Source organism: Podarcis tiliguerta (assembly GCF_965153285.1).
Source record: "Podarcis tiliguerta genome assembly, chromosome: 2".
In the NCBI taxonomy this organism is placed as follows: Eukaryota; Metazoa; Chordata; class Lepidosauria; order Squamata; family Lacertidae; genus Podarcis; species Podarcis tiliguerta.
Window position 1 is genome coordinate 71476791 of NC_139535.1, and position 10861 is coordinate 71487651.

The 10861-nt window shown below is 45.6% G+C and overlaps 1 long non-coding RNA gene across 1 annotated transcript; it reads left to right on the forward strand.

Annotated features, from left to right (window-relative positions):
• Positions 1 to 1346: 1346 nt before the first annotated feature.
• Positions 1347 to 4577, forward strand: LOC310673094. Its single transcript, XR_014508842.1, has 3 exons — positions 1347 to 1442; positions 2855 to 3144; positions 4258 to 4577. It is a non-coding gene; the product is annotated as an uncharacterized lncRNA (long non-coding RNA).
• The last annotated feature ends 6284 nt before the right edge of the window (positions 4578 to 10861 follow it).

The following is a 10861-nucleotide window of genomic DNA, read 5'->3' on the forward strand; positions in this document are numbered from 1 at the left end:
CCTGATCTCCCAGTCCAATACTCTCACCAATTTTCTCATCTGGGTTCATCCATTTTTGATTATGGATAAGTTTTACCATCTATCATTGGCTATGCAATTTGCCATGTTAATGCCTGGGAAAGGTTCAGAGCCCAAATATTATTTTTAGACCCATTTTAGTGAAGGACAACTGGCAGCCAATATCTGGCCAATGGGCAGCCACCAGAAGGCCCACCACAGTACAAGCTGATCCATTTTTATTCAGAGTTAAATCCCAATGCCACCAGCGAGGCTTATTCCCAGGTAAATATGCGTAAGTTTGCAACCTTAGAACCCCTTTTCCCTCCTATTGCCAGCCTCAGGATGTCCCTATTTTCATCAGAAAAACATTGGAGGGTATCACAGTTGTTTTCATGCAGGAACAAGTATGCTCTTTCCATGGCAAGCAATATGCTTAGGACATCTTGAGGACATGGCCAATGGCAAGAGTGGGAGAGTAGAGACTTGGCCCTCACACCCACCAGGTTGTAGACCAGACAGTGGCAACCTCTGGCCCTCCAGATGCTGTTAAACTCCATCTCCCATAAGTCTCAGCCAGCATGGTCAATAGTCAGAAATGATGTGGGCTGAATTCCAACAACTTCTGGAGTTTCTCCATAGCTGCTGTGGAGCCTTGTCTTCTGTTGAATTGATGCTAAGTAGAGGTCAAGGAAGAGAATGTATTTCCCTGTGATATCCCATTAGGAAGTTGGTAGTACAGTTTCTCGTTTCATTTCCTCACACTTTGGTTATGCTCTTTGCCAGGTCTCAGTCATTACTTTCCTAAGGCAGATTTCATTAATTAGAATATGAGTCACTGAAATACTTAAAATGACTTGGGAATAACAAACAGGGGATTAGTGTGTCTCATAGCAATTTGCCACACCAAAAAAAGAAAGACCAATGGCCCATTTAGAATAATCTTCTGAGTCTAATACCAGCTCATACTCAAATTATCTCTGAGGTAAATGAAACACTCCCACAATGCATTTGGCTAGTTATGCAGGGTTTTTATCAAAGCAGAGAAACATTTCACACTGACCTCAGCTGAGCAGAAGCGTATGCCCAAAGTATGAGGATTGATAGACCTTTTATTTTTATCCTAGTGAGAGCAATGGTGCAGGTGCTAAAGCAATTTATTTGAGTGTCTAATTCTATTTTGAGTCTGACTTGTCTTGTCAGCTCCATAGAACCTAACAGTTCACAGGTGTTCTCAGGAATAGCTCCAGCACACTTAAAGAAATTATTGGAAGGGTACGGATTGTGACATAACAGTGTTCTCTGCCAAAATTGGAATTCATTGGGGAATGCGGTCTTTTAAATGCAGATCTAGGGATCAGTGTTTGTGCCTGCATAACCTTGAAGCTGCACTGCAACGTGGCTCCGTATTGGTGCAGCGCTTTACCACAGGCGTATTCCTCAAAGTAGGTGAAAAGGAGAGGCTATGTGGCGAGGTGTCAAGAGTGTCAGACAAGGAATGACTTTCCAAACCCTCCCACTCAGCCATGAAACCCACTGAGTGACTGTGGGGCAGCCACTCACTCTCAGTCTGGCCCACCTCACTGGGCTGTTGTGAGACAAAGGGCGGGATAGCTGTGTGAACACTGTCCCAAGCTCCTTGGAGGAAGCAGGGGACAAGAGTTTAATTAATTAATTAATTATCGGAAGGTACATCACATGCTTGTGCACACAGAAGATCCCAGTAGCAACTTCAGTGACAAGGATGACTGGAAAGATCTCTTCCTGAGGCCATAGAGCTCCCCTGCCAGTCAGAGAAGGCAGCACACCATTGTAGGTGGACTTATGGCCCATATAAAGCAACTTCAGTGGGGCCCATGTAGAATCATAGAATTGTAGAGTTGGAAGGGACCCCAATGGTCATCTAGTCCAACCCCCTGCAATGCAGGAGTCTCAACCAAAGCATCCGTGGCAGATGGCCATCCAACCTCTGCTTAAAACCACCTAGAAAGAGGATTCGACAACCTCCCAAGGAAGACCGTTCCACTGTCGGACAGCTCCTACTGTCAGAAAGTTCTTCCTCGTGTTTAGCCAAAATATCATTTCTTGTAACTTGATGCCATTGCTTCAGGTCCTACCCTCCAGAGGGTACTTTGCAGTTTGCACTAATTTTCTATGCTGTGCATTATATCTATATAGATTTCCAGGCACAATTTATTAAGTTTGTTGCCTATTAATTTTTTTAAGGCTACCATGCAAACCATGGCTTCTGCTAAAGAACAACTCAGGCTGCAACCCCAGGCGTAACCCTCACTGAATTCAGTGGGACTTGCTTCCACGTAAACATGGCTGAGGCTGCACAAAAGGATAACAAAGTGCTCCATAAAACATTGCCCATCTTATTTATTTCATTTATATTCCACCTTTCCTCCAAGGAGCTCGGGTAGCAGACATGGTTCTCCTGCTCCCCATTTTATCCTTGCAGCAACCTTGTGAGTGACTGGCCCAGCGAGCTTCACAATTTGAATCCTCGTCTCTCAGGTCCTAGTCTGGCACTACACCATACTTAACACTCCCTCCCCAACCTTCTCTTTTCTATTTAAAAACCAGAACTGAGTTGAAAAACCACAGGCTTGAGAATGTCAGAAAATAATAAAATATGCCTTTTACCTAGTCCAGCTGGCAAGTCAAATCCCACAAAGTCGAACAGTCTGGATTTCTTATTAAGGTAGGAATTGCTCAGCCAAAGGAATTTTGGGTTGCTGGTTTGTGTGTGTGTGTGTAAAAACTTGGGTACTTTTATTTCTTGTCATTAGTAGTACACCCTGATCATACCTCCCCCCCTCTGTTTTTCTCCTCTCTTTTTCTATGAACACAGAATGTATTGTGATGCTTCAAGGGCTCACCAAAGGATGGAGCCAGCCCCTCTGCATGCTTGCGTGCTTCTATTGTGCCAGAGCCATCTCAGCTATTCCAAATTCTGCGCCGCAGCCAGAGGTGATCACACCAAAGAAAGAAGGCGGGCTGGCGATAGGGACTGCTTGCCACGTAAGATCAGCCGAATGGTAATCCGACGGGATGGAATTAACAACACTCCGGTGCTCACGCGAAAAATTAAAATGAACGCCACAAAGCCAGAGACAAGCCACCCACACAAGACAAAAAAAGGTAGCTGCCCAGGAGAAGCCATTGTAGAGAGGGAGATTAAATCCGCAGGTTTGGGAGGGAAGCAGTGGGAGCAGTAAGAGCATAAGAGAAGGCGTCACAATGATGGGTGTCGAGTTCTTCAAAGCTGTTCTTCTCCACTTTTGTGTCAGAACCAAGGAGGGCAGAGCCATTGAGAGCTAAATGGACCCGCTAAGGAGTTTATTGATTGATTTAATGGAATTTGTACACTGCTTAATCATCAAAAACCTCTAAAGCAGTTCAGTCTCTCATTCAGCCTCTGGCACTAGTACCATCAGGGCTAGCCAACATGGCGCCTTCCAAGGGTTGTTGGACTACAACTCCCATCCGTCCCAGCCAGCATGGCCTATGGCTAAGGATGATGGGAGCTGAGGTCCACAACATCTAGAAGGCACCATGTTGGCCACCGCTGGATGACAGAGGGTGGAATTCAATGTCACGTTCTTCCAAGTGTTCTGTCTGTGTAAGCATCTGTCTGTCTGCAAGACAGAATGAACCCCCCTCAACTCCCTCCACATGTTGTTCTGGTTGACCGCCCCTACCAACCAATTGTGGAGGGTGCAGGGGGGGTTAAATCCCATCACACATGTGGCAGTTCTTGTGCAGGGCTTCCATTAGCAGTTCGAAAGCACACCAGTGCAAGCAGATAAATAGGTACCGCTCCGGTGGGAAAGTAAACGTTTTTTCTGTGTGCTGCTCTGGTTTTGCCAGAAGCAGCTTAGTCATGCTGGCCACATGACCCGGAAAAACTCTGCGGACAAACGCCTGCTCCCTCAGCCAGTAAAGCGAGATGAGCGCCGCAACCCCAGGGTCTTTCGCAATTGAACTTAACTGTCAGGGGTCCTTTACCTTTACCTTTTAGAACAGCAGTTTTAGGTTTTTCACAGCATGATGATGAACTCTGATACTTGCTAATGTCTGCAGATCTAGCTTCCGTTAAAGACACGGGAACCGGGAGCCATGAAAACCTCAGCAACGCTTTAATGCAAATTGGACATACATCCAGCTTTATACTGCAGAATTGCTGGTGTACTGGCATTGCACAACAGGCACATGAATGATGGTGGCTTTTTCCTTCCTGTGTTTTCCACGCAGCACTTAGATGACAGCACAGATGGTGACTGCTTCCTGACAAGAAACATGTCCATTAAAATGACTCATGAAGATAAGAGATCGTTCTAATCATAGGGCACAGACAGGACTAATTTATTATAGAAAGGGATTTGCTTTGCTGAAGGCTGCTTGAAAGGACCGCATCTTCCAAAAAGCTGGCGGTGAGAGCTATACCATAATATAGACATTCTGGTGGTTAATTTACCGAAGTATGGAATGCTGGTAAAAACAACAACTGATCAGCAACAGAGTTAGGGTCAAACTGGACGTGACACTAAGGAGAGCAGCTGGGTTATAAAAAGCAAAAGGGGAGGGGAGGCAATTTTTATTGGATTCACAGTGCAGGGGGGGGGGAGATTCAACCCTCTTCTCAACCAGTAGGAAGGAGTGCCACTACGCACCTCCAAGCACCCTGCTTTTCCAGGGACAGCCCCGGAACTGTGGAAGCCAACCTGGCTTCTGATTTGATCCTGGAATGTCCCTATTTCCCCTGCTAGCGCTGTCACCACCGAGCTCGGGGAGGAGAATAAGCTGGGTGGCTATTTGTCCTAGGCCATAGCAGCTGTGGCTGTTGTTGTAAGGGAGCACGCCAAGGCTTCTCCATGGCTGCTGCTGCTGGCTTCCCCCCTTGGGTAGCTCATAGCGGCTACTAGAGAGCAAGCAAGGAGGAGAAGAGGCTGCCACTGCTGAGGCCCCGCCCTGCCTGACTCCAGCACTCCTGACAGTGTGTTTGCTCCTCGCCGAACTCCCTGCTGCCTCTCCTTGCTAGGAGGTGGTAGTGATGCCATTGCTGGGAGGCCCAGTGTGTGGCCACATCCATCCCTGCAGGCCAGGCTTGGAATCCAGCTTTTCTCATGAGGATAGTGTCAGGGAACTGCCATCGGAGCTGGAGGCGGAGAGAAGGCTCCAGAGGGATGCCGGAGAGGGTCCCAGTAGGGAGAGAGGCAGCCCATCCGCTGGGGAAGGAAATCAGCGTAACACCAGTGGAGAAGGGGGGCAGATGGGGGAATCAGAGAGGTGGCTCCAGGACTCTTCGCCGGAGACCAGCGGAGAGGGCACGGGTACTCCGCTGCCCGCACCCACTTTGCGCAGAAGACTTCCGTCCAGGGAGAGTAGGAGGAGACTGGGCGTCAAACAGCTTTTATGCTGGAAAAGGTTCAAGAAACACCCACTGACGGATTCTGCCAGCGACTGAGGCAGCCACGAAACTTGAGGCTGTCCAGACAGAAAGGATTCAACCAGGTAACCTAGCCAGGAGTGGCGGCAACTTACGCACGAGCAACCCCTAGAACCATTACAGATAGGCTTCCCCTTTTTTGTTTTGTTCCAGCAGGGTCCCTGTCCCTAACCTGCCTCACATTGTTGTTGTGAGGATGAAGTGGAGAAGGACTGCATGCACGACCCCAAGCTCCATGAAGGAAAGATGGGCAGATAATGCAGTAAGAAATAGGAAACAGCCAAACACCTGTGTTGTTGTGCATCTTCTCTCCCCCCACCCACCCTTTTGACAAACGGCATAATGAAATGTCAAAGCACCTATTTAGCTGCATTTTATCTCCCTTTCTTGTACGTCAATCATGTGTGACAGGTCAGCCAAAAGCAGGGAGCTGCCTCCCATGCTCCTTTCCGAGTCTGATCTCATTGCCATGGATACTGCTGCCGACTGCAATCGCTCTGGCATTATGTCCGGATTTCCTCACAGGTGCAGATTTGATGCACATAAAAGAATAGAATTTAATTTCCAAGCAGATGCTGTTTATGGAAAGTGACTGTGAAGAGCCTGCCTTTGCTTGGGGTGATGCTTTAGCTGTGCTGCCTCCGATTTTCTTGCAATTACTTCATAACGTCTAATTTTTATTTAAAAGTCTGCTATCAGATTGCTCTTTCAGGCTACAACGTGCAGAACTCTTGGATAAATGCCCGGTTTTTTTCTTATCTGCTTGGCTTGCTTTCAGGTTCAAAACATGCCTCCTTGGTAAGTCACAAACAGGCATTTGGAAGGCACATCTCTCCCTTAGTTTCTGCTGTCTTCCTTCTGTGAAGAGATGGCCTTTAATGACCTGGAAAAGGGCAAGGCAGATAAGGAGCTCAGGGATGCCTGCAACCTCCCAACATTTGCATAAATGTTAGCTATTCAAAATAGTCAGGGGAAGGAGAATCAATATAATTTGAGTATCTCTTCATCTGGGTTGGCCCAAATAACTGAAAATCTACTGGGGAAACCAGCCAAAATTTGACTTTTTGAGGTGGGGTGGAAGGTGGGTCATGAATACCACTGAGAATAAGTCATGTGAAGCTCCTGGGTGCATACAAATTTGTTTCAAATATACATAAACCAGGAATGGACAAGTTTAACAACACATTTCTTCTATTCTTCCTCCCCTTCCCTCTACAGATACTCATCTTGAGTATTTTGATAATCACTGGATTTCTATGGGTAGGCACCAACCACTATCATCTTAACAGCATCACCTCAAGGCTTATCCTTTCACATGCATTTGATGACTTAAATATACAATATTCAAAGATGCAACTAGCTGTGATGAATGATGATAATGATGAAAGACGATAATGATACTTAACACTTCTACAGCACTTTCAAGGTATTTCATATGGTTACAATCATGATCAGCACTTTCTACAGCACTTTCAAGGTATTTCATATGGTTACAATCATGATCACAACAACCCTGTAAGGTATGTCTGAATTGCAAATGAAGGATTTGAGGCTGACAGAGTGGCTCAGTTACGTAGGCAGATGAATAGGCTGAGAAAGAATAATTTGTCAAGAGTGTTGTGATGTTTTGCTACAATAGCTATAGAAGGCCAGGGTTTAATTTGAGCAAAGTCTCACAACATAGGCACCGACTCCTGGGGGCTGAGACAGTTTCAGCTCCCCAAATGTATCTTTTGAGGGGCCAGTCCTCCTCTTATTTTCAGATTGCACTTGGTTCTGCCCTGTGGCTCCTCGCAACATCGTGTGACATCACATTGTCCCTCCCAATCCTTTGGAGAAGCTGGCACCTCTGTCTCACAAAGACTCAGCCCCATTTCAATTCAGGACTGATAGTCAAACTACACATTACATGACTTGCATGGCTAACACAGCAGTTGTGACTAACCCTCCCCCCCCCCCACCCCAGTGATCATCCCAACAAAAATTGAACCACCACTATCATGCACAGTAGCTAGCCTTAGCAAAAAGCTCTCACTGGTTCTTTTAAAACATGTGAACTAACAGCAAAAGTAGTACTCCAAAATAACTAAGAATTACTTGCCCAAATGGGAGGGGATTGGAAGTATTAATATTTATTAAATGTGTACACTGCCCTTCATCAGGAACTCCTAAACACACCATATCACAAAGGAAGCAATATTATGTCTACATTTACTTATTTATTTATTAAAAAATATTTATAAGCTGCCTTCTATGGCAAAGCCCTTCCCAGACAACTTCCAACAATTAAACCAGAAAGCAAAATAAGAACTAAACAACAGTAAATAAGAATAACATTAAAAATTCTCAGCCCGGAGTGGCCAACTGCCTACTGTCAAAAAGAGGACAAGCAAGACCAAAAAGAAAAGAAAAGAAAGGACAAAAGGAGTGCTGATTTGCATAAAAGTTGCACAGAGTATTATAGATGCATATTTAGAAATAATTCTTATAATTTAAATAGAAATATCATACACCTCAGCATCATGGGGAAGACTGGCTGTTGCCCAGAGGCTAATAGCCGATGACCGACTTCAAGGCCCTTCCTCTTCTCCTTTCTTAGGGTTCTATATCTTTAAACCAGATTTGGACCCCATAGCTTTTCACATTGAGGACATCCTATCCTGTGTAAAGTCACTTGTCCATTCTAGATCAGTAGAACAGCTGCAAAAAGCTACAAAGTAAATCAAAACAAAACATTACTAAAATACCTAGTTCAAATCCTTCCAGAGAATGCAGCAGGAAACAAGTGAATTTTAAGACCCCCTTAAGTAAAGGTAAAGGTACCCCTGCCCGTACGGGCCAGTCGTGTCCGACTCTGGGGTTGTGTGCCCATCTCGCTTAAGAGGCCGGGGGCCAGCGCTGTCCGCAGACACTTCCGGGTCACGTGGCCAGCGTGACAAGCTGCATCTGGCTAGCCAGCGCAGCACACGGAAACGCCATTTACCTTCCTGCTAGTAAGCGGTCCCTATTTATCTACTTGCACCCGGGGGTGCTTTCAAACTGCTAGCTTGGCAGGCGCTGGGACCAAGCAACGGGAGTGCACCATCAGCTATGGAGACGCATGAGCTTGGTGCGAGATGAATGAGCTTGGTGCAAATCAGAAGATATTGTAAGCCCAATAAACAGAGCAGCAGATTAGTTGTAAATCTGTTGCAGTTGTGTGTGTGTGTGTGTATACACAGTGGTACCTCGGATTACATACGCTTCAGGTTACATACGCTTCAGGTTACAAATTCCACTAACCCAGAAATAGTACCTCGGGTTAAGAACTTTGCTTCAGGATGAGAACAGAAACCATGCTCCGGCGGCATTAGCTAAAGTGGTGCTTCAGGTTAAGAACAGTTTCAGGTTAAGAACGGCTCTCTGGAACAAAGTAAGTACGTAATCAGAGGTACCACTGTATATATAATAAAAACCGTCAAAGCCTACCATGAAAGTTTGAGGTTCCTTTGGCATGCCTAGCTTTTCCGATGCCGAAAGTATCCCATTCAATAATATGCTTCTGATCATAAAACTATATGAAATTGGCCCCTGTGTGGCCCACCTGTGTTCCAAGTATGCACCAGCCGAGAGTTTATTTATTCATTTTCTACACCACTAGCAGTACTAAAGCTATAGCCATAGAAGAGGGTGGTTGATGCATTTCTGGCCTGCCTTTGCTCATCAGGTTTGGCTCTGATTCCAGAATCTTACTAGGGAGATGATGAGCAGCATGAAGCAGAAGGCACAGTTTGATGTTCTAGCTCTCACAAATCCAACAGTTTGAGAGAAATCCTGTTTTGACTTGTCTGCTGAGTAAATATGATGTGTAAGTCTCAAAGGGAGAATAAAACAGCACAGGCTGATCCAGTGTTATCATTTTAAGATGCTTGCTTGAAGAGGGATTGTTTTAAAGGAAGGGGTTTCCAATTAGAAAGATGCCTAGGACATGTTTTCTAGCTCATTTCGTGTCTTCTTTCATATTTAGCTGGTACTTCATGTTACATCAAAACACAACATGACACCTTCTTGACTAGTGATGGCAAAACAGGAGGGGGGGGGGGAACCCCACACAGGCATTCTGCTCAGCTAATACCCAGAGTCTGACAGACTGTTATGCCAACTAAATCCAGATTATGTATAAACTCAAATATACAGTCCTACCTTGGTTCTCAAACTTAATCCATTCCAGAAGTCTGTTCCAAAACCAAGGTGCACTTTCCCATAGAAAGTAATACAAAATGGATTAAATCCGTTCTAGACTTTTAAAAGGGCCTGGATAGCTCAGTTGGTTAGAGCATGGTGCTGATAATGCCAAGGTTGTAGGTTCAATCCCTGTATGGGCCAGCTGCATTTTGGGGGACGCGGGTGGCGCTGTGGGTAAAAGCCTCAGCGCCTAGGGCTTGCTGATCGAAAGGTCGGCGGTTCGAATCCCCGTGGCGGGGTGCGCTCCCGTCGTTCGGTCCCAGCGCCTGCCAACCTAGCAGTTCGAAAGCACTCCCGGGTGCAAGTAGATAAATAGGGACCGCTTACTAGCGGGAAGGTAAACGGCGTTTCCGTGTGCGGCTCTGGCTCGCCAGAGCAGCGATGTCACGCTGGCCACGTGACCCGGAAGTGTCTCGGGACAGCGCTGGCCCCCGGCCTCTTAAGTGAGATGGGCGCACAACCCTAGAGTCTGTCAAGACTGGCCCGTACGGGCAGGGGTACCTTTACCTTTAGACTTTTAAAAACAACCCCTAAAACAGCAATTTGACATGAATTTTACTATCTAACGAGACCATTGATCCATAAAATGAAAGCAATAAACAAATCCATCAGTAGCTGAGCTGGGTTCCACATAGTGACAAAAATAAAAAGAGCCGCAAAAACAAAAACGCTAAAGAAATAGCAAAAACAGACAGACCTCAGCATAACACTCAAAACGGAAGTGTGGCACTCAAAATGGAGCATGTTCGGCTTCTGAAAAAGTTTCGCAAACCAGAACACTTACTTCTGGATTTGCAGTGTTTGGGTTCCAAGTTGTTTGAATACCAAGGCATTTGAGAACCAAGGTACCACTGTAGGTGACTTTTGTGAGAGGACAACCTCCTTTCCCAGGTTTTGCTGCGTATATCTCAGTTCTGTTTTATTAGGAAGGTGTGGCTTTCCTTTAACTGCCATTGGCCATTTGAAGCTTCTGCTTAACCTAAATTAAATTCGATACAGGAGGCAGGAACACCTAATTTCAAAAGTTTGATATTTTCTGTTTAACAGATTTATTTATTTACTGGGACATTTATAGCCTTTCCACTTCAAAAGGGACCTTGAGGCAGCTTAGAATAATAAAAAATAAAAGCACAAGGATCCAGTTATGGGAAGTTACTCTACCCCAATAACACATGGATCAGGCCA